This window comes from Cherax quadricarinatus, chromosome 84 (assembly GCF_038502225.1).
Source record: "Cherax quadricarinatus isolate ZL_2023a chromosome 84, ASM3850222v1, whole genome shotgun sequence".
Taxonomy (NCBI): Eukaryota; Metazoa; Arthropoda; class Malacostraca; order Decapoda; family Parastacidae; genus Cherax; species Cherax quadricarinatus.
This window is the reverse complement of record NC_091375.1, coordinates 15,160,157-15,182,327: the sequence shown is the minus strand read 5'-3', so window position 1 is coordinate 15,182,327 and position 22,171 is coordinate 15,160,157. Positions and strand designations below refer to the sequence as shown.

At 44.9% G+C, this 22,171-nt stretch overlaps 1 long non-coding RNA gene across 1 annotated transcript; it reads left to right on the top strand.

The window, feature by feature from the left end:
• The first annotated feature begins 4,634 nt into the window (after positions 1-4,634).
• On the top strand, positions 4,635-21,269 carry LOC128704425 (uncharacterized). The gene is made up of 3 exons (XR_008409452.2): positions 4,635-4,677; positions 18,548-18,743; positions 20,088-21,269. It is a non-coding gene; the product is annotated as an uncharacterized lncRNA (long non-coding RNA).
• The last annotated feature ends 902 nt before the right edge of the window (positions 21,270-22,171 follow it).

Here is a 22,171-nt window from a genome sequence, read left to right as displayed (position 1 = left end):
ACTCACACACTCCAGTACACACTCACACACTCCAGTACACACTCACACACTCCAGTACACACTCATACACCCAGTACACACTCACACACTCCAGTACACACTCACACACTCCAGTACACACTCATACACCCAGTACACACTCACACACTCCAGTACACACTCACACACTCCAGTACACACTCACACACTCCAGTACACACTCATACACCCAGTGCACACTCACACACCCAGTACACACTCATACACCCAGTACACACTCACACACTCCAGTACACACTCACACACTCCAGTACACACTCACACACTCCAGTACACACTCATACACCCAGTGCACACTCACACACCCAGTACACACTCATACACCCAGTACACACTCACACACTCCAGTGCACACTCACACACTCCAGTACACACTCACACACTCCAGTACACACTCACACACCCAGTACACACTCACACACCCAGTACACAATCATACACCCAGTACATCAGGGTACAGTCGTAATATCTCGCTCTGGTGAGGATAAATTTAGTCCCACGAACATTACATAATAAGTTACACTTGCGTCTTTATACCTTATACTCTCTTGTTTTATTAAGCTTGGTAAGTTTATGTTTGGAACCATGGTAAGCTTATGTTTTGAAGCATGGTAAGCTTATGTTTTGAAGCATGGTAAGCTTATGTTTTGAAGCATGGTAAGCTTATGTTTTGAAGCATGGTAAGCTTATGTTTTGAAGCATGGTAAGCTTATGTTTTGGAGCATGGTAAGCTTATGTTTTTAAGTAAGGTAAGCTTATGTTTTAAGCAAGGTAAGCTTATGTTTTTAAGTAAGGTAAGCTTATGTTTTGAAGCATGGTAAGCTTATGTTTTGACGCATGGTAAGCTTATGTTTTGACGCATGGTAAGCTTATGTTTTGAAGCATGGTAAGCTTATGTTTTGAAGCATGGTAAGCTTATGTTTTGACGCATGGTAAGCTTATGTTTTGACGCATGGTAAGCTTATGTTTTAAGCAAGGTAAGCTTATGTTTTTAAGTAAGGTAAGCTTATGTTTTGAAGCAAGGTAAGCTTATGTTTTTAAGCAAGATAAGCTTATGTTTTTAAGCATGGTAAGCTTATGTTTTTAAGCATGGCAAGCTTATGTTTTGGAGCATGGTAAGCTTATGTTTTGGAGCATGGTAAGCTTATGTTTTGGAGCATGGTAAGCTTATGTTTTAAGCAAGGTAAGCTTATGTTTTTAAGTAAGGTAAGCTTATGTTTTGAAGCAAGGTAAGCTTATGTTTTTAAGTAAGGTAAGCTTATGTTTTTAAGCATGGTAAGCTTATGTTTTTAAGCATGGCAAGCTTATGTTTTTGAGCATGGTAAGCTTATGTTTTTAAGCAAGATAAGCTTATGTTTTTAAGCATGGCAAGCTTATGTTTTTAAGCAACGTAAGCTTATGTTTTAAGCAAGGTAAGCTTATGTTTTTAAGTAAGGAAAGCTTATATTTTTAAGCAAGGTAAGCTTATGTTTTTAAGTAAGGTAAGCTTATATTTTTAAGCAAGGTAAGCTTACGTTTTTAAGCAAGGTAAGCTTATGTTTTTAAGCAAGGTAAGCTTACGTTTTTAAGCAAGGTAAGCTTATATTTTAAAGCAAGGTAAGCTTATGTTTTTAAACAAGGTAAGCTTATGTTTTAAGCAAGATAAGCTTATGTTTTAAGCAATGTAAGCTTATGTTTTGAGCAACGTAAGCTTATGTTTTTAAGCAAGATAAGCTTATTTTTTAAGCAAGATAAGCTTACGTTTTAAGCAATGTAAGCTTATGTTTTAAGCACCGTAAGCTTTAGTTTAAAGCAATTTTAGGTGGGTTAAGTGTTATTTATAGCATCAAGACGTAACTTAAGGTTGTCAAGGCTTACGATAGAGTTATGAAAGCTTAATATAGAGTTTTGAAAGCTTACAATAGGGTTATCAAAGCTTACAGTAGGGTTATCAAAGCTTACAATAGGGTTATCAAAGCTTACAATAGGGTTATCAAAGCTTACAATAGGGTTATCAAAGCTTACAGTAGGGTTATCAAAGCTTACAATAGGGTTATCAAAGCTTACAATAGAGTTATCAAAGCTTACAATAGGGTTATCAAAGCTTACAATAGGGTTATCAAAGCTTACAATAGGGTTATCAAAGCTTACAATAGGGTTATCAAAGCTTACAATAGAGTTATCAAAGCTTACAATAGGGTTATCAAAGCTTACAATAGGGTTATCAAAGCTTACAATAGGGTTATCAAAGCTTACAATAGGATTATCAAAGCTTACAGTAAGGTTATCAAAGCTTACAATAGGATTATCAAAGCTTACAATAGGATTATCAAAGCTTTCAATAGGGTTATCAAAGATTACAATAGAGTTATCAAAGCTTACAATAGGGTTATCAAAGCTTACAATAGGGTTATCAAAGCTTACAATAGGATTATCAAAGCTTACAATAGGGTTATCAAAGCTTACAATAGGGTTATCAAAGCTTACAATAGGATTATCAAAGCTTACAATAGGGTTATCAAAGCTTACAATAGGATTATCAAAGCTTATTTACAATCAAAGCTTACAATAGGATTATCAAAGCTTACAATAGGATTATCAAAGCTTACAATAGGATTATCAAAGCTTACAATAGGGTTATCAAAGCTTACAATAGGATTATCAAAGCTTACAATAGGATTATCAAAGCTTACAATAGGGTTATCAAAGCTTACAATAGGATTATCAAAGCTTACAATAGGATTATCAAAGCTTACAATAGGATTATCAAAGCTTACAAAAGGATTATCAAAGCTTACAATATTATTATCAAAGCTTACATTAGGATTATCAAAGCTTACAATAGGATTATCAAAGCTTACAATAGGATTATCAAAGCTTACAATAGGATTATCAAAGCTTACAATAGGGTTATCAAAGCTTACAATAGGGTTATCAAAGCTTACAATATTATTATCAAAGCTTACATTAGGATTATCAAAGCTTACAATAGGGTTATCAAAGCTTACAGTAGGATTATCAAAGCTTACAATATTATTATCAAAGCTTACAATAGGATTATCAAAGCTTTCAATAGGGTTATCAAAGCTTACAATAGGATTATCAAAGCTTACAGTAGGGTTATCAAAGCTTACAATAGGGTTATCAAAGCTTACAAAAGGATTATCAAAGCTTACAATATTATTATCAAAGCTTACATTAAGATTATCAAAGCTTACAATAGGGTTATCAAATCTTACAATAGGATTATCAAAGCTTACAATATTATTATCAAAGCTTACAATAGGATTATCAAAGGTTACAATAGGGTTATCAAAGCTTACAATAGGATTATCAAAGCTTACAATAGGGTTATCAAAGCTTACAATAGGATTATGAAAGCTTACAATAGGATTATTGAAGCTTACAATAGGATTATCAAAGCTTACAATAGGATTATCGAAGCTTACAATAGGATTATCAAAGCTTACAATAGGATTATCAAAGCTTACAATAGGATTATCGAAGCTTACAATAGGATTATCAAAGCTTACAATAGGATTATCGAAGCTTACAATAGGATTATCAAAGCTTACAATAGGGCTATCAAAGCTTACTCTTGCCTTGGGCAAGAGTCTAATGTTCTGTTTATTCACGTGACATATTTAACCCACCTCACTTGTTTTCACACGACCGGGAAAGCTGCAACACGGGAAACAGAGAGGTTGAAATTTGCTGGTCTCTCCTTTACTTCCTTCCTTCCTTCCTTCATTTGCTTCACTCTTGCAAATCTTTTACGCAATCTTCCATTCTTTTCTCTGTCGTTTCCTTTATTCACAGTCCTTATATCTTCTTTCATTCATTTTCTGCCTCCTTTACCATTCTTCTCTCCACATTCGCCCCGCCCGGTTGAACTCGATATGCTAGAAACTTGATTCATTTGTAAACAGACAGTAATGGCTGTAATATGAATATAAGTCCAGGAGTGTATAAACTGGAGCACTTGGTATTACATGAGATTTGTGAGGATTGTAAGCTCTGCTGACTTGTAAGTTGATACTGACCTCAGTGGTCACTCTTGACCTGGCTAGAATAGAGAATAGAGATGTGTCTGCCAAGCTCAGTGACAGAGGTCACTAACACTCACTCTATATATATATATATATATATATATATATATATATATATATATATATATATATATATATATATATATATATATATATATATATATATATATATATATATATTGTTAGATAGATAGATAGATAGATAAATAGATAGACTTGGTATCTCTTGATGACAGGAATAGGAAATATATTTAAAGCAGGAGCTTCGTGTGAAGGCATGACCTGGCTTCGACTTCCTCTTAGCATCATAAAACATCCGAACACTTCAATAATAAGCCACCAGCCTGACCTGGGGAAAATAAGTTTGTAATTGTTATAAACGTGTCAGAAGCGACGTAGTAGTTAGTGAGTTAGAGGGAAGTTACTGAGTTAGCAGGGAGTGTGGAGTGAGTGTTTCTGAGGAGTTAGAGGGATACCACAGTGGTAAGGGGAGTGAGGGATACCCAGTACCCTCTCTGTCAAGTGCGATATAAAGCGGGGCAGCTGTCTGCTCCACCAGGTATACTGTGTCTGCTGCCTCACATCCTGTGTGTCTCCTCTGCTCCACCAGGTATACTGTGTGCCTCTTGTCTTACAATGTGCGTGTGTGTGTGTATGTTTCTGCTGCCTTACACTGTGTATGTACTTACCTAATTGTGGTAGCTCCTGGCCCCGTCTCATCACTGGTCGCTACTAGGTCCTTTCTCTCCCTGCTTCATGAGATTTATCATACCTCTTCTTTAAACTGTATGGATCCTGACTCCACTACATCACTCTCTAAACTATTCCATTTCCTGACAACTCTGTGGCTGAAGAAATACTTCCTAACTTCCCTGTGACTCATCTGAGTCTTCAATTTCCAGTTGTGACCCTTTGTTGCTGTGTCCCCTTGTTGCTGTGTCCCCTTGTTGCTGTGTCCCCTTGTTGCTGTGTCCCCTTGTTGCTGTGTCCCCTTGTTGCTGTGTCCCCTTGTTGCTGTGTCCCCTTGTTGCTGTGTCCCCTTGTTGCTGTGTCCCCTTGTTGCTGTGTCCCCTTGTTGCTGTGTCCCCTTGTTGCTGTGTCCCCTTGTTGCTGTGTCCCCTTGTTGCTGTGTCCCCTTGTTGCTGTGTCCCCTTGTTGCTGTGTCCCCTTGTTGCTGTGTCCCCTTGTTGCTGTGTCCCCTTGTTGCTGTGTCCCCTTGTTGCTGTGTCCCCTTGTTGCTGTGTCCCCTTGTTGCTGTGTCCCCTTGTTGCTGTGTCCCTTTGTTGCTGTGTCCTCTTGTTGCTGTGTCCCCTTGTTGCTGTGTCGCTTTGTTGCTGTGTCCCCTTGTTGCTGTGTCCCCTTGTTGCTGTGTCCCCTTGTTGCTGTGTCCCCTTGTTGCTGTGTCCCCTTGTTGCTGTGTCCCCTTGTTGCTGTGTCCCCTTGTTGCTGTGTCCCCTTGTTGCTGTGTCCCCTTGTTGCTGTGTCCCCTTGTTGCTGTGTCCCCTTGTTGCTGTGTCACCTTGTTGCTGTGTCCCCTTGTTGCTGTGTCCCCTTGTTGCTGTGTCCCCTTGTTGCTGTGTCCCCTTGTTGCTGTGTCCCCTTGTTGCTGTGTCCCCTTGTTGCTGTGTCCCCTTGTTGCTGTGTCCCATTGTTGCTGTGTCCCCTTGTTGCTGTGTCCCCTTGTTGCTGTGTCCCCTTGTTGCTGTGTCCCCTTGTTGCTGTGTCCCCTTGTTGCTGTGTCCCCTTGTTGCTGTGTCCCATTGTTGCTGTGTCCCCTTGTTGCTGTGTCCCCTTGTTGCTGTGTCCCCTTGTTGCTGTGTCCCCTTGTTGCTGTGTCCCCTTGTTGCTGTGTCCCCTTGTTGCTGTGTCCCCTTGTTGCTGTGTCCCATTGTTGCTGTGTCCCATTGTTGCTGTGTGCCCTTGTTCCTGTGTCACATCTCTGGAACATCCTGTCCCTATCCCATTGTCAATTCATCTCAGTATTTTATATGTCGTTATCATATCCCTCCTGTCCTCCAGTGTCGTCAGGTCGATTTCCATTAACTAGTCTTGCTGCAAACTTTGCATTTTCTCTAATTTCTTGACGTACTTGAACAGGTGTGGTTCCATACTGGTGCTGCATACTCCAACATGGGCCTGACGGTGTACAGTCTTGAACGATTCCTTACTGAGATATCGGAACCGTATTCTCAGGTTTGCTAGGCGCCCATATGCTGCAGCAGTTATTTCGTTGATGTGCACCTCAACAGATGTGCTCGGTATTATACTCACCCTAAATTCCTTTGCCTTGGGTAAGGTTTGCAGTCTTGGCCCCCTAGACTGTACTCTGTCTGCGGTCTTCTTTGACCTTCCCCGATCTTCATGACTTTGCACTTGGTGGGGTTAAACTCCAGGAGCCAGTTGTTGCACCGGGCTTGCAGCCGTCCAGATCGCTTTATAGTCCAGCCTGATCCTCATCCGACTGAATTCCCAGTAGCTTCACATCATCTGCAAACAGGGACACTTCTGAGTCTATCCCTCCCGCCATGTCATTCACATACAACAGAATCAGCACCGGTCCTAGGACTGACGCTTGTGGAACCCCGCTCGTCACAGGCGCCCACTCTGACACCTCGTCCTGCACCACTGCTTTCCCATCAAATATTCTCAGATCCATTGCAGTGCCTTCCCTGTTATTCCGCTAATCTCTTGTGTGGAACTGTGTTGAAAGCCTTCTTACAGCCCTAGAAAATGCAGTCTATCCACCCCTCTCTCTCTCTCCCTCTTACTGCTGTCACCTTGTCGTGAAACTCCAGTAGGTATGTGACACAGGATTTCCCTTCCCTGAAAATATGCTGATTGTTGTTAATGAGCTCATTCCTTTCTAGGTGATCCACCACTGTTCTCTGATAATCTTCTCCATGACTTTGCATACTATACAAGTCAGTCATACCGGTCTGTAGTTTAATGCTGGGTGTCTGTCTCCTTTCTTAAAAATCGGTACTACACTTGCTGCCTTCCACACATTAGGTAGTTGCCCAGTTTCAATAGATGTGTTGAAAGATTGTTGTATGTGGCACAGACAGTGTCTCTGTTTCCTCTCTAAGGACCTACGGAGAGATGTTGTCCTGTCCCACCGCCTTTGATGTATCTAGCTCACTTAGCAGCATCTTCACTTCCTCCTCGGCTGTATGTATATCGTCCAATACTTGTTGGTGTATCCCACTATTCCGGCTTTTCCAGAGGCCTTCCTGCCTCCAATGTAAACAGTTCTTTAAGTCTCATGTTAAGCTCCTTACATACTTCTTGGTCGTTTCTTGTGAGCTCCCCGCCTCCCGTCCTAAGCCTGATTGCCTGGTCCTTGACTGTTGTTTTTCCTCCTGATGTGCCTGTACCACAGCTTGAGCTGTACTACAGCTCTTTATGCTATGTCATTTTCGTATTGTCGCCGGGCCTCCCTCCTTATCTGTGCATACTGGTTTCTGGTGTGTGTGTGTGTGTGTGTGTGTGTGTGTGTGTGTGTGTGTGTGTGTGTGTGTTTTAGTGTGTGTGTGTGTGTGTGTGTGTGTGTGTGTGTGTGTGTGTGTGTGTGTGTGTGTGTGTGTGTGTGTGTGTGTGTTTTAGTGTTTGTGTGTGTGTGTGTGTGTGTGTGTGTGTGTGTGTGTGTGTGTGTGTGTGTGTGTGTTTTAGTGTTAGTGTGTGTGTGTGTGTGTGTGTTTTAGTGTTAGTGTGTGTGTGTGTGTGTGTGTGTGTGAGTCTGTCTGTCTGCTGCCTTACACAGTGTATGTACTCACCTATTTGAGGTTGCAGGAGTCGAGACATAGCTCCTGGCCCCGCCTCTTCACTGATCGCTCTGGGTCCTCTCTCCCCCTGCTCCATGAGCTTTATCAAACCTCGTCTTAAAGTTATATATGGTTCCTGCCTCCACTACATCACTTGCCAGACTATTCCACTTCCTGACAACTCTATGACTGACGAAATACTTTCTGACATACCTTTGACTCATCTGAGTCTTCAACTTCCAATTGTGACCCCTTGTTTCTGTGTCCCATCTCTGGAGCATCCTGTCTCTGTCCACCTTGTCTATTCCTTGCAGTGTTTTATATGTCGTTATCATGTTTCAACTAACCCTCCTGTCCTTCAGTGTCCTCAGGCCGATTTCCCTTAACCTTTCAGCGTAGGACATTCCCCTTAGCTCTGGAACTAGTTTTGTTGCAAACCTCTGCACTTTCTCTGATTTCTTGACGGTGCTTGAACAGGTGTGGGTTCCATACTGGTGTTGCATACTCAATATGGGCTTGGCGTACACGGTGTACAGAGTCTTGAACGATTCCTTGCTGAGGTATCGGAACACTACTCTTAGATTTGCCAGGCTCCCATATGCTGCAGCAGTGATCTGGTTGATGTGCGCCTCATGAGATGTGCTCGACATTATATTCAACCCTATACCCTGTGTGTGGACTTCTTTGCCCTTCCCCGATCTTCATGACTTTGCATTTGACGGGGTTAAATTCGAGGAGCCAGTTGCTGGACCAGGCTTGCAGCCTATCCAGGTCTCTTTGTAGTCCTGCATGATCCTCATTGGATTTAATTCTCCTCATTAACTTCACATCATCTACAAACAGGCACACGTCTGACTCTATCCCTTCCGTCACGTCATTCACATATACCAAAAACAGCACTGGTCCTAAGACTGACCCTTGTGGAACCCCGCTAGTCACAGGCGCCCACTCTGGCGCCTCGTCCACGTACTATGACTCGATGTTGCCTCTCTGTAAGGTATTCTTTGATCCATTGCAGTGCCTTTCCTTTTACGCGTGCTTGATCCTCCAGGTTTTCCACTAACTTCTTGTGAGGAACTGTGTCGAAGGCCTTCTTGCAGTCCAAGAAGATGCAATCTACCCACCCCTCTCTTTTGTATCTTACTTCTGTTAATTTGTCATAAAACTCCAGTAGGTTTGTGACACAGGATTTCCCTTCCCAGAAACCGTGCTGGTTGTCGTTTATAAGCTTGTTCCCTTCTAGGTGCCCCACTACTCTCCTCCAGATAATCTTATCCATGACTCTGCATACAATATACATCAATGACACAAGTCTGTAGTTTAATGCCTCGTGTCTGTCTCCTTTCTTAAAAATTGGGACTACATTTGCCACTTCCATACCTCAGGTAGATGCCCAGTTTCAATGGATGTGTTGAAGATTTATGTTAGTGGCACACACAGCATTTCTGCTCCCTCTCTAAGGACCCACGGAGAGATGTTGTCCAGTCCCACCGTCTTTGAGGTATCAAGTTTTCTTAGCAGCTTCTTCACTTTCTCCTCGGCAACAAGGGGGGGTTGGCCTGTATGTCAAAGAGTCCCCTATCTGCACGGAGTTGCTGAACACCACAAATGAGGTAGTTGAAGTTCTATCAATAAAGATCGAGAACCAAAACCTAGTCATTGTGGTTGTATACAAGCCACCAGATGCAACCTCCCAACAGTTCAAGGAACAGCTACTGAAAATTGATTACTGTTTGGAAAACCTTCCAGCTCCATCCCCAAACATCTTACTGCTTGGTGATTTCAACCTAAGGCATACAAATGGAAGAATGTAGCAAATAATGTTATAGCTGAAACAATCCCTGGAGGTAGCGCAGATGAAAGGTCACACACACATGAGCTACTAAGTCTCTGCGAAAAACACACCTTAAGTCAGCAGATAGTGGAGCCAACAAGACTAGAAAACACACTTGACCTTATCTTCACAAATAATGAGGACCTGATAAGAGACATAAGAATATCAAAAACAACTAATACCAATCACAACCTAATCGAAGTCCAGACGTACATGCATAGGGGTCCTGAACAACAGAATGCATGTACCTGTGAAGGTGTTTTCACAAAATACAACTTCAACAACAAGTACATCAACTGGGACCAGGTAAACCATGTCCTAAACGAAACATGTTGGGAAGATGTCTTAAACGACATGGATCCAAACCAGTGCCTTGAAAGGATCAACTTCCTGATCACAACAGTGCCACGATCGCACGTGCAGAGAAAATGATAGGATGGATAATGAGAACTTTCAAAACGAGAGATGCCAAGCCAATGATGATCCTTTTCAAATCACTTGTTCTCTCTAGGCTGGACTACTGCTGTACATTAACATCTCCATTCAAAGCAGGTGAAATCGCAGATCTAGAGAGTGTACAGAGATCCTTTACTGCACGTATAAGTTCTGTCAAGCACCTTAACTACTGGGAATGCTTGGAAGCACTTGACTTGTACTCGTTGGAACGCAGGAGGGAGAGATATATCATAATCTACACTTGGAAAATCTTGGAAGGAATGGTCCCAAATCTGCACACAGAAATCACTCCCTACGAAAGTAAAAGACTGGGCAGGCGATGCAAAATGCCCCCAATAAAAAGTAGGGGCGCCATTGGTACACTAAGAGAAAACACCATAAGTGTCCGGGGCCCAAAACTGTTCAACAGCCTCCCATCAAGCATTAGGGGAATTGCCAATAAGCCCCTGGCTGCCTTCAAGAGAGAGCTGGACAGATACCTAAAGTCAGTGCCGGATCAGCCGGGCTGTGGCTCGTACGTTGGACTGCGTGCGGCCAGCAGTAACAGCCTAGTTGATCAGGCCCTGATCCATCGGGAGGCCTGGTCATGGACCGGGCCACGGGGGCGTTGATCCCCGGAATAACCTCCAGGTAACCTCCAGGTGTATCTCACCCAGCACTTGTTGGTATATCCCTTCTTGGTGTACCCTCCTATTCTGACTTCCCAGAGTCCTTCCTGTCTCTAATGTAAATGCTTATTTAAATCTCATGTTTAGAGGTCGTTTTGATAAGGACCTGCCTTGCATGGGCCAGTAGGCCTTCTGCAGTGTTCCTCCATTCTTATGTTCTTATGTTCTTATGTTAAACTTCTCACATACTTCTTGGTCATTTCTTGTGAGCTCCCCAACTTCCTTTCTTAACCTGATTACCTGGTCCTTGACTGCTGTTTTCCTCCTGATGCGGCTATACAACAGCTTCGGATCAAACATGACTTTCGATGCTGTCTCGTTTTCGTACTGTCACTGGGCCTCCCTCCTTATCTCTGCATACTCGTTTATGCCTCTCCGACTAACCTCTTTATTTTGCTGGGTCCTTTGTCTTCTGCAATTTTTCCATTCTCTAACGCAGTTTGTTTTCGCGTCCCTACACCTTTAGATGAACCAAGGACTCGTTCCAGTCTTCCCATTATTTCTGTCCCTCTTGGGGACAAACCTCTCTTCTGCCTCCTTTCATTTTGTTGTCGTGTAGTCCATCATTTCGTTGACTGACTTTCTTACTAATTCTCTTTCCCACTGAACCTCCTGCAGGAAGTTCCTCTCTGCTGTCTTACACAGTGTGTGTGTGGGTCTGCTGCCTTACACTGCGTGTGTATATGTATATGTCTGCTGTCTCAAACAGTATGTGTGCGTGTGTACTCCCCTAATTGTTGTTGCAGGGGTCACATCATAGCTCCTGGCCCCGCCTCTCCGCTGGTCGCTACTAGGTCCACTCTCTCCCTCCTCCAAGAGCTTTATCATGCCTCTTCTTAAAGCTATGTATGGATCCTGCCTTCACTGCCAGTATACTGGGTACTTGGGAATCTCCCCCAGTACCCAGTGTACTGGGAAGGCTGCCTTATAAGTGGAGTGTTGATGCACATTAGTGGAAAGTCCATCTTAGAGAGAGAGAGAGAGAGAGAGAGAGAGAGAGAGAGAGAGAGAGAGAGAGCAGCAGCAGTGGTAGCAGCAGTAGCAGAATAGAGATATAGGCAAGTAGGTAGGAATTAAACCCTTAGATCACTAACAAGCATGTCTCTGTATTCTTTCTTAGATAACACCAGCCATCAGCACTACCACAACTACCAGCACTACCAGCACCATGGAAGCCACCACCACCACCACCACCCCACTTCTGCTGCTGCTGCTGGCTCTAGTCCTAACAGCCACAGCGTCACCAGTACCACAAGATGCCTCCCAACTCGACGGGATACCGCAAGAGGCCTCCCAACTCGACAGGATACCACAAGAGGCCTCCCAACTCGACGGGATACCACAAGAGGCCTCCCAACTCGACGGGATACCACAAGAGGCCTCCCAACTCGACGGGATACCACAAGAGGCCTCCCAACTCGACGGGATACCACAAGAGGCCTCCCAACTCGACGGGATACCACAAGAGGCCTCCCAACTCGACGGGATACCACAAGAGGCCTCCCAACTCGACGGGATACCACAAGAGGCCTTCCAACTCGACGGGATACCACAAGAGGCCTCCCAACTCGACCGGATACCACAAAAAGACTCCCAACGGGACGGCAAATCCATTGTGCTTCCAATCGTTATTAAGAAACCCGACTTGCTACTTCCCTGGCTGGCCTGGGATGCCTGGGCCGGCTGGGATGCCTGGGCCGGCTTAGCTTCATGGGCTGCCTGGGCTGCCTTGCCAGGCCTGGATCCCTTTAAGAAGAAAAAACTTCCTAAATGGCCTAAAATAGGAAAGTAAACTTTATCTGTGTGGTACCGTTTAGAGACACCCCCATCCCGTTGTTTGTACCGTTATTTATGAGAACCTTAATGTATTTCGTTATCTGTTGTGTTACTGTTTAGTCTCCGTTGTTTTTACTGTTTTTAGATGATTCATTAAAACATGTTTCGTACGTTGTTGTTGTTTTAGTTGTTCCCGTTGGATCTACTGTTTAACGGGTAAGACACAGAAATTACTGTTAACATAGAAATGGTTATCGTGTAGCTGACTTACTGTTGGTTTTGTCTCTGAGTTACTGTTGAGTCACTGTTACAGTGTCAGGCAGTGAGTCACTGTTGAGTCACTGTTACAGTGCCAGGCAGTAAGTCACTGTTGAGTCACTGTTACAGTGTCAGGCAGTGAGTCACTGTTGAGTCACTGTTACAGTGCCAGGCAGTGAGTTACTGTTGAGTCACTGTTACAGTGTCAGGCAGTGAATCACTGTTACAGTGCCAGGCAGTGAGTTATTGTTGAGTCACTGTTACAGTGTCAGGCAGTGAGTCACTGTTGAGTCACTGTTACAGTGCCAGGCAGTGAGTGAATAACTGTTGCAGTGCCAGGCAGCGAGTCACTGCTGAGTCATTGTTACAATGCCAGGTAGTGAGTCACTGTTACAGTGCCATCCAATGAGTCACTGGCAGACGTCTTGTTGATGTAAATAAGCAATACGTCTACCAGACGTCTTGTTGGCGTAGCTAAGCACTACGTCTACCAGACGTCTTGTTGACGTAGCTAAGCACTACGTCTACCAGACGTCTTGTTGACGTAGCTAAGCAATACGTCTACCAGACGTCTTGTTGGCGTACCTAAGTAATACGTCTACCAGACGTCTTGTTGACGTAGCTAAGCAATACGTCTACCAGACGTCTTGTTGACGTAGCTAAGCAATACGTCTACCAGACGTCTTGTTGACGTAGCTAAGTAATACGTCTACCAGACGTCTTATTGACGTAGCTAAGTAATACGTCTACCAGATGTCTTGTTGACGTAGCTATGCAATACGTCTACCAGACGTCTCGTTGACGTAGCTAAGCAATACGTCTACCAGACGTCTTGTTGACGTAGCTAAGCACTACGTCTACCAGACGTCACCAATACGTCTACCAGACGTATTGTTGACGTAACTAAGCAATACGTCTACCAGATGTCTTGTTGACGTAGCTAAGTAATACGTCTACCAGACATCTTGTTGACGTAGCTATGCAATACGTCTATCAGACGTCTTGTTGACGTAGCTAAGCAATACGTCTACCAGACGTCTTGTTGACGTAACTAAGCAATACGTCTACCAGACGTCTTGTTGGCATAGCTAAGCAATACGTCTACCAGACGTCTTGTTGGCATAGCTAAGCAATACGTCTACCAGACGTCACCAATACGTCTACCAGGCGTCTTGTTGACATAGCTAAGCAATACGTCTACCAGGCGTCTTGTTGACGTAGCTAAGCAATACGTCTACCAGGCGTCTTGTTGACGTAGCTAAGCAATATGTCTACCAGACGTCTTGTTGACGTAGCTAAGCAATACGTCTACCAGGCGTCTTGTTGACGTAGCTAAGCAATACGTCTACCAGACGTCTTGTTGACGTAGCTAAGCAATACGTCTACCAGACGTCTTGTTGACGTAGCTAAGCAATACGTCTACCAGACGTCTTGTTGACGTAGCTAAGCAATACGTCTACCAGACATCTTGTTGACGTAGCTAAGCAATACGTCTACCAGACGTCTTGTTGACGTAGCTAAGCAATACGTCTACCAGACGTCTTGTTGACGTAGCTAAGCAATACGTCTACCAGACGTCTTGTTGACGTAGCTAAGCAATACGTCTACCAGACGTCTTGTTGACGTAGCTAAGCAATACGTCTACCAGACGTATTGTTGACGTAGCTAAGCAATACGTCTACCAGCCGTCTTGTTGACGTAGCTAAGCAATATGTCTACCAGACGTCTTGTTGACGTAGCTAAGCACTACGTCTACCAGACGTCTTGTTGACGTAGCTAAGCAATACGTCTACCAGCCGTCTTGTTGACGTAGCTAAGCAATACGTCTACCAGACGCCTTGTTGACGTAGCTAAGCACTACGTCTACCAGACGTTTTGTTGACGTAGCTATGCAATACGTCTACCAGACGTCTTGTTGACGTAGCTAAGCAATACGTCTACCAGACGTCTTGTTGACGTAGCGCAAGCAATACGTCTACCAGACGTCACCAATACGTCTACCAGACGTATTGTTGACGTAACTAAGCAATACGTCTACCAGATGTCTTGTTGACGTAGCTAAGTAATACGTCTACCAGACATCTTGTTGACGTAGCTATGCAATACGTCTATCAGACGTCTTGTTGACGTAGCTAAGCAATACGTCTACCAGACGTCTTGTTGACGTAACTAAGCAATACGTCTACCAGACGTCTTGTTGGCATAGCTAAGCAATACGTCTACCAGACGTCTTGTTGGCATAGCTAAGCAATACGTCTACCAGACGTCACCAATACGTCTACCAGGCGTCTTGTTGACATAGCTAAGCAATACGTCTACCAGGCGTCTTGTTGACGTAGCTAAGCAATACGTCTACCAGGCGTCTTGTTGACGTAGCTAAGCAATATGTCTACCAGACGTCTTGTTGACGTAGCTAAGCAATACGTCTACCAGGCGTCTTGTTGACGTAGCTAAGCAATACGTCTACCAGACGTCTTGTTGACGTAGCTAAGCAATACGTCTACCAGACGTCTTGTTGACGTAGCTAAGCAATACGTCTACCAGACGTCTTGTTGACGTAGCTAAGCAATACGTCTACCAGACATCTTGTTGACGTAGCTAAGCAATACGTCTACCAGACGTCTTGTTGACGTAGCTAAGCAATACGTCTACCAGACGTCTTGTTGACGTAGCTAAGCAATACGTCTACCAGACGTCTTGTTGACGTAGCTAAGCAATACGTCTACCAGACGTCTTGTTGACGTAGCTAAGCAATACGTCTACCAGACGTATTGTTGACGTAGCTAAGCAATACGTCTACCAGCCGTCTTGTTGACGTAGCTAAGCAATATGTCTACCAGACGTCTTGTTGACGTAGCTAAGCACTACGTCTACCAGACGTCTTGTTGACGTAGCTAAGCAATACGTCTACCAGCCGTCTTGTTGACGTAGCTAAGCAATACGTCTACCAGACGCCTTGTTGACGTAGCTAAGCACTACGTCTACCAGACGTTTTGTTGACGTAGCTAAGCAATACGTCTACCAGACGTTTTGTTGACGTAGCTAAGAAATACGTCTACCAGACGTCTTGTTGACGTAGCTAAGCAATACGTCTTTGAACGTGTCTTGCTGGGTTCATGTATGATTCCTCTGAACGTATCTTGCAGGGTTCATGTATGATTCCATTGAACGTGTCTTGCTGGGTTCATGTATGATTCCATTGAACGTGTCTTGCTGGGTTCATGTATGATTCCTCTGAACGTGTCTTGCTGGGTTCATGTATGATTCCATTGAACGTGTCTTGCTGGGTTCATGTATGATTCCTCTGAACGTGTCTTGCTGGGTTCATGTATGATTCCATTGAACGTGTCTTGCTGGGTTCATGTATGATTCCATTGAACGTGTCTTGCTGGGTTCATGTATGATTCCTCTGAACGTGTCTTGCTGGGTTCATGTATGATTCCATTGAACGTGTCTTGCTGGGTTCATATATGATTCCATTGAACGTGTCTTGCTGGGTTCATGTATGATTCCATTGAACGTGTCTTGCTGGGTTCATGTATGATTCCTCTGAACGTGTCTTGCTGGGTTCATGTATGATTCCATTGAACGTGTCTTGCAGGGTTCATGTATGATTCCATTGAACGTGTCTTGCTGGGTTCATGTATGATTCCATTGAACGTGTCTTGCTGGGTTCATGTATGATTCCTCTGAACGTGTCTTGCTGGGTTCATGTATGATTCCTCTGAACGTGTCTTGCTGGGTTCATGTATGATTCCTCTGAACGTATCTTGCTGGGTTCATGTATGATTCCATTGAACGTGTCTTGCTGGGTTCATGTATGATTCATCTGAACGTGTCTTGCTGGGTTCATGTATGATTCCATTGAACGTGTCTTGCTGGGTTCATGTATGATTCCTCTGAACGTTCCTCTGAACGTGTCTTGCTGGGTTCATGTATGATTCCTCTGAACGTATCTTGCTGGGTTCATGTATGATTCCATTGAACGTGTCTTGCTGGGTTCATGTATGATTCCTCTGAACGTATCTTGCAGGGTTCATGTATGATTCCATTGAACGTGTCTTGCTGGGTTCATGTATGATTCCTCTGAACGTATCTTGCTGGGTTCATGTATGATTCCTCTGAACGTTCCTCTGAACGTGTCTTGCTGGGTTCATGTATGATTCCTCTGAACGTGTCTTGCAGAGTTCATGTATGATTCCTCTGAACGTGTCTTGCTGGGTTCATGTATGATTCCTCTGAACGTGTCTTGCTGGGTTCATGTATGATTCCTCTGAACGTGTCTTGCTGGGTTCATGCATGATTCCTCTGAACGTGTCTTGCTGGGTTCATGTATGATTCCATTGAACGTGTCTTGCTGGGTTCATGTATGATTCCTCTGAACGTGTCTTGCTGGGTTCATGTATGATTCCTCTGAACGTATCTTGCTGGGTTCATGTATGATTCCTCTGAACGTGTCTTGCTGGGTTCATGTATGATTCCTCTGAACGTGTCTTGCTGGGTTCATGTATGATTCCTCTGAACGTGTCTTGCTGGGTTCATATATGATTCCTCTGAACGTGTCTTGCTGGGTTCATGTATGATTCCTCTGAACGTGTCTTGCTGGGTTCATGTATGATTCCTCTGAACGTGTCTTGCTGGGTTCATGTATGATTCCTCTGAACGTGTCTTGCTGGGTTCATGTATGATTCCTCTGAACGTGTCTTGTTGGGTTCATGTATGATTCCTCTGAACGTGTCTTGTTGGGTTCATGTATGATTCCTCTGAACGTGTCTTGTTGGGTTCATGTATGATTCCTCTGAACGTGTCTTACTGGGTTCATGTATGATTCCTCTGAACGTGATGTTATTTTACAAGTTAAATTTACGAGTGTTCTGACTTAACAATGTTCTGTGAAGAACTTTCTAGGTCTGGAAGGTATACCTTATACATATATCATGCATACATTATACACACATACATCATACATATACATGAATGGTAGACAATACGAGAATATAAATTTTAGACATGTAACTTCGCCATCCATTGGCTCTGTCAGTACGCCCCTCAAGGAAGGTTCCTTGATGTTGGTGAGGGGCTCTTGATTTAGGGAATTGGATCTGTGCTCCAGTTCCCCGAATTAAGCCTGAATGCCTTCCACATCCCCCCCCCTAGGCGCTGTATAATCCTTCGGGTTTAGCGCTTTCCCCTTGGTTATAATAATGATAATAATCTGTCAGTACGAATTCTGTCTCTCAGCCTCGGCAGGGGGACAGATTACCCCATCTTATGCCACTGGATGGTGAAATGTCTATATTAAAGATACCCAGATGTTGTATACATCATAAATATATACATTATACATGCATCATAGACACATACATGAATACATAGTACATAGACTTGGTATGTCTTGATGACAGGAATGAGGATTACATTTAAATGAGGAACTTCGTCTGAAGGCTTCACCTGGCTTCGACTTCCTCTTAGCATCATCAAATATCCGAAGGCACCAACAATAAATCACCAGACCTGGGAAAAATAACTTTGTAATTGTTATAAACGTGTCAAAAGCGATGTTGTTGGTAGTTAGTGAGTTAGAGGGAAGTTACTGAGTTAGCAGGGATTGTGAGTGAGTGTTTCGGAGGAGTTAGAGGGATACCCCAGTGCTATGGGGAGTGAGGGATATCCAGTACCCTCTCCGTTAGATGAGATATAAAGCGGGGCAGCTGTCTGCTCCACCAGGTATACTGTCTGCTGCCTCACACCGTGTGTGTCTTCTCTGCTCCACCAGATATACTGTCTGCTGCCTCACACCGTGTGTGTCTTCTCTGCTCCACCAGATATACTGTCTGCTGCCTCACACCGTGTGTGTCTTCTCTGCTCCACCAGGTATACTGTCTGCTGCCTCACACCGTGTGTGTCTCTTCTGCTCCACCAGGTATACTGTGTGTCTCTTGTTTTATACCGTGTATATAAGTGTGTGTGTGCTGCCTTACACTGTGTGTGTGTTTGCTGCCTTACACTGTGTGCGTACTCACCTAATTGTGGTTGCAGGGGTCGATTCATAGCTCCTGGCCCCGCCTCTCCACTGGTCGCTATTAGGTCCACTCCCTGCCCCATGAGCAGGGAGAGCACTGGTTCTAGGACTGACCCCTGTGGAACTCCGCTCGTCACAGACGCCCACTATGACACCTCGTCACGTACCTTGACTCGTTCTTTCCTTCCTGTCAAGTATTCTCTGATCCATTTTAGTGCCTTCCCTGTTATACCTGTCTGGTCCTCCAGCTTTTGCACTAATGCCTTGTGTGAAACTGTGCCGAAAACCTTCTTACAGGGCTCTGGTGGCCTGGTGGTTAACGCTCTCGCTTCACACGGTGAGGGCCTGGGTTCGATTCCCAGCCAGAGTAGAAACATTGGACGTGTTTCTTTCCACCTGTTGTCTATGTTCCCCATCAGTAAAATGGGTACCTGGGTGTTAGTCGACTGGTGTGGGTCGCATCCTGGGACACTGACCTATGGAGGCCTGGTCACAGACCGGGCCGCGGGGGCGTTGACCCCCGGAACTCTCTCCAGATAAACTCCAGATAAACAGTCCAAGAAAATGACATCTATCCACCACCCTTCTTTCTCTTGTCCTATGCTGTCCCCTTGTCGTAAAACTCCAGTAGGTTTGTGACGCAGGATTTTCCTTCCCTGAAACCATACTGGTTGTCGTTGATAAGCTCATTCCTTTCTAGGTGCTTCACCACTCTTCTCCTGATAATATTCTCCATGACTTTGCATACTGAACACGTCACAGACAATGGTACGTAGTTTAATGCTCTGTATCTGTCTCCTTTCTTAATAATTGAGACTACATTTGCTGTCTTCCATACCTCAGGTAGTTGCCCTGTTTCGATAGACGTATTAATGATTGTTGTTAGTGGTACACACAGCTCCTCTGCTCCCTCTCTAAGGACTCATAGAGAGATGTCGTCCGGTCCCACCTCCTTAGAGGTATCTAGTGTGCGTCTGTGTGTCTCTCCCAGTACCCAGTGTACTGGATAGGCTTCCTTATAAGTGGGTTTTTGATGCAAATCAATGGAAAGTCACTGATGTTACCAGTGCGTCTTAGAGAGAGAGAGAGAGAGAGAGAGAGAGAGAGAGAGAGAGAGAGAGAGAGAGAGAGAGAGAGAGAGAGCAGCAGCAGCAGCAGCAGAAGCAGCAGAGCAGAGATGTAAGCAAGCAGACATGAATTAAACCCCAAGATAACTAACAAGCATTTCTCTATATTCCTTCCCAGATAACATCAGCCACCAGCACTACCAGCACTACTAGCACTACCAGCTCTACCAGCATCATGAAAGCCACCACCACCACCCCCCTCTTGCAGCTGCTGGTACTGGCTCTAGTCCTAGCAGCCACAGCGTCACCGCTGTCACAAGAGGCCTCCCAGGGCGGCGAGATACCACAAGAGGCCTCCCAGGGCGGCGAGATACCACAAGAGGCCTCCCAGGGCGGCGAGATACCACAAGAGGCCTCCCAGGGCGGCGAGATACCACAAGAGGCCTCCCAGGGCGGCGAGACACCACAAGACGCCTTCCAAAGAGACAGGATACCGCAAGAGAACAGCCAACGAGACGGCAAATCCGTTGTAGTTCCTATCGTGATCAAACCTATTACACTACCAACAACAGGAACCTGGCCAAACTGGAGTGTCTGGCCCACCTGGGGCTCTTTGCCCACCTGGGGTACCTGGCCCCCCTGGGGTGCCTGGCCCATAAAGGGTTAATGACCCAAAAGAAGTTCATGGCCCAACTGGGATTCCTAGCGCAGCTGGGGTTCCTGGCCCAGCTTGGGTTGTTGGCCCAGCTAGGTTCCTGACCCAGCTGGGGTTGCTGGCCCAGTTCGGGTTCTTGACCCAGCTGGGTTCCTGGCCCAGCTGGGGTTCCTGGCTCACCTTGGGTTCCTGGCCAGGCTGGGGTTCCTGGCTCACCTTGGGTTCCTGGCCAGGCTGGGGTTCCTAGCTCACCTTGGGTTCCTGGCCAGGCTGGGGTTCCTGGCTCACCTTGGGTTCCTGGCCAGGCTGGGGTTCCTGGCTCACCTTGGGTTCCTGGCCAGGCTGGGGTTCCTGGCCAACATGAGGTTCCTGGCCCATCTGGGGTTCCTGGGGCTCCTTCAGAAAGAAGAAACCTCTCCATTTGAAATATCATCAAGGAAAGTGAACCCCAAGTGAACCCCAAGTGAACCCCAAGTGAACCCCAAGTGAACCCCAAGTGAACCCCAAGTGAACCCCAAGTGAACCCCAAGTGAACCTTCATATCTAAGCTTAGCTGTTGTGATACTGTTTAGGCACACCCCATTCCGTTGTTTTTACCGTTGTTTATGAGAACCTTCACGTCCAACTTTATCTGTTGTGTTACTGTTTAATCCCCGTTGTTTTTTACTCATTTTTAGATAAACCATTAAAACCTGTTATTTGCATTATTGTTGTTTTAGTTGTTCCCGTTGGATCTACTGTTTAACGGGTGAGACACAAAAATTACTGTTGACATAGAAATGGTTATCGTGTAGCTGACTCACTGTTGATTTTTTCTCTGAGTCACTGTTACAGTGCCAGGCAGTGAGTCACTGTTACAGTGCCAGGCAGTGAGTCACTGTTACAGTGCCAGGCAGTGAGTCATTGTTACAGTGCCAGGCAGTGAGTCATTGTTACAGTGCCAGGCAGTGAGTCACTGTTACAGTGCCAGGCAGTGAGTCACTGTTACAGTGCCAGGCAGTGAGTCACTGTTACAGTGCCAGGCAGTGAGTCACTGTTACAGTGCCAGGCAGTGAGTCACTGTTACAGTGCCAGACAGTGAGTCACTGTTACAGTACCAGGTAATGGGTCACTGTTATAGTGCCAGGTAGTGAGTCACTGTTACAGTGCCAGGTAGTGAGTCACTGTTACAGTGCCAGGTAGTGAGTCACTGTTACAGTGCCAGGCAGTGAGTCACTGTTACAGTGCCAGGTAGTGAGTCACTGTTACAGTGCCAGGTAGTGAGTCACTGTTACAGTGCCAGGTAGTGAGTCACTGTTACAGTGCCAGGTAGTGAGTCACTGTTACAGTACCAGGCAGTGGGTCACTGTTATAGTGCCAGGTAGTGAGTCACTATTACAGTGCCAGGTAGTGAAACACTGTTACAGTACCAGGCAGTGAGTCACTGTTACAGTGCCAGATAGTGAGTCACTGTTACAGTGCCAGATAGTGAGTCACTGTTACAGTGCCAGGTAGTGAGTCACTGTTACAGTGCCAGGTAGTGAGTCACTGTTACAGTGCCAGGTAGTGAGTCACTATTACAATACCAGGTAGTGGGTCACTGTTATAGTGCCAGGTAGTGAGTCACT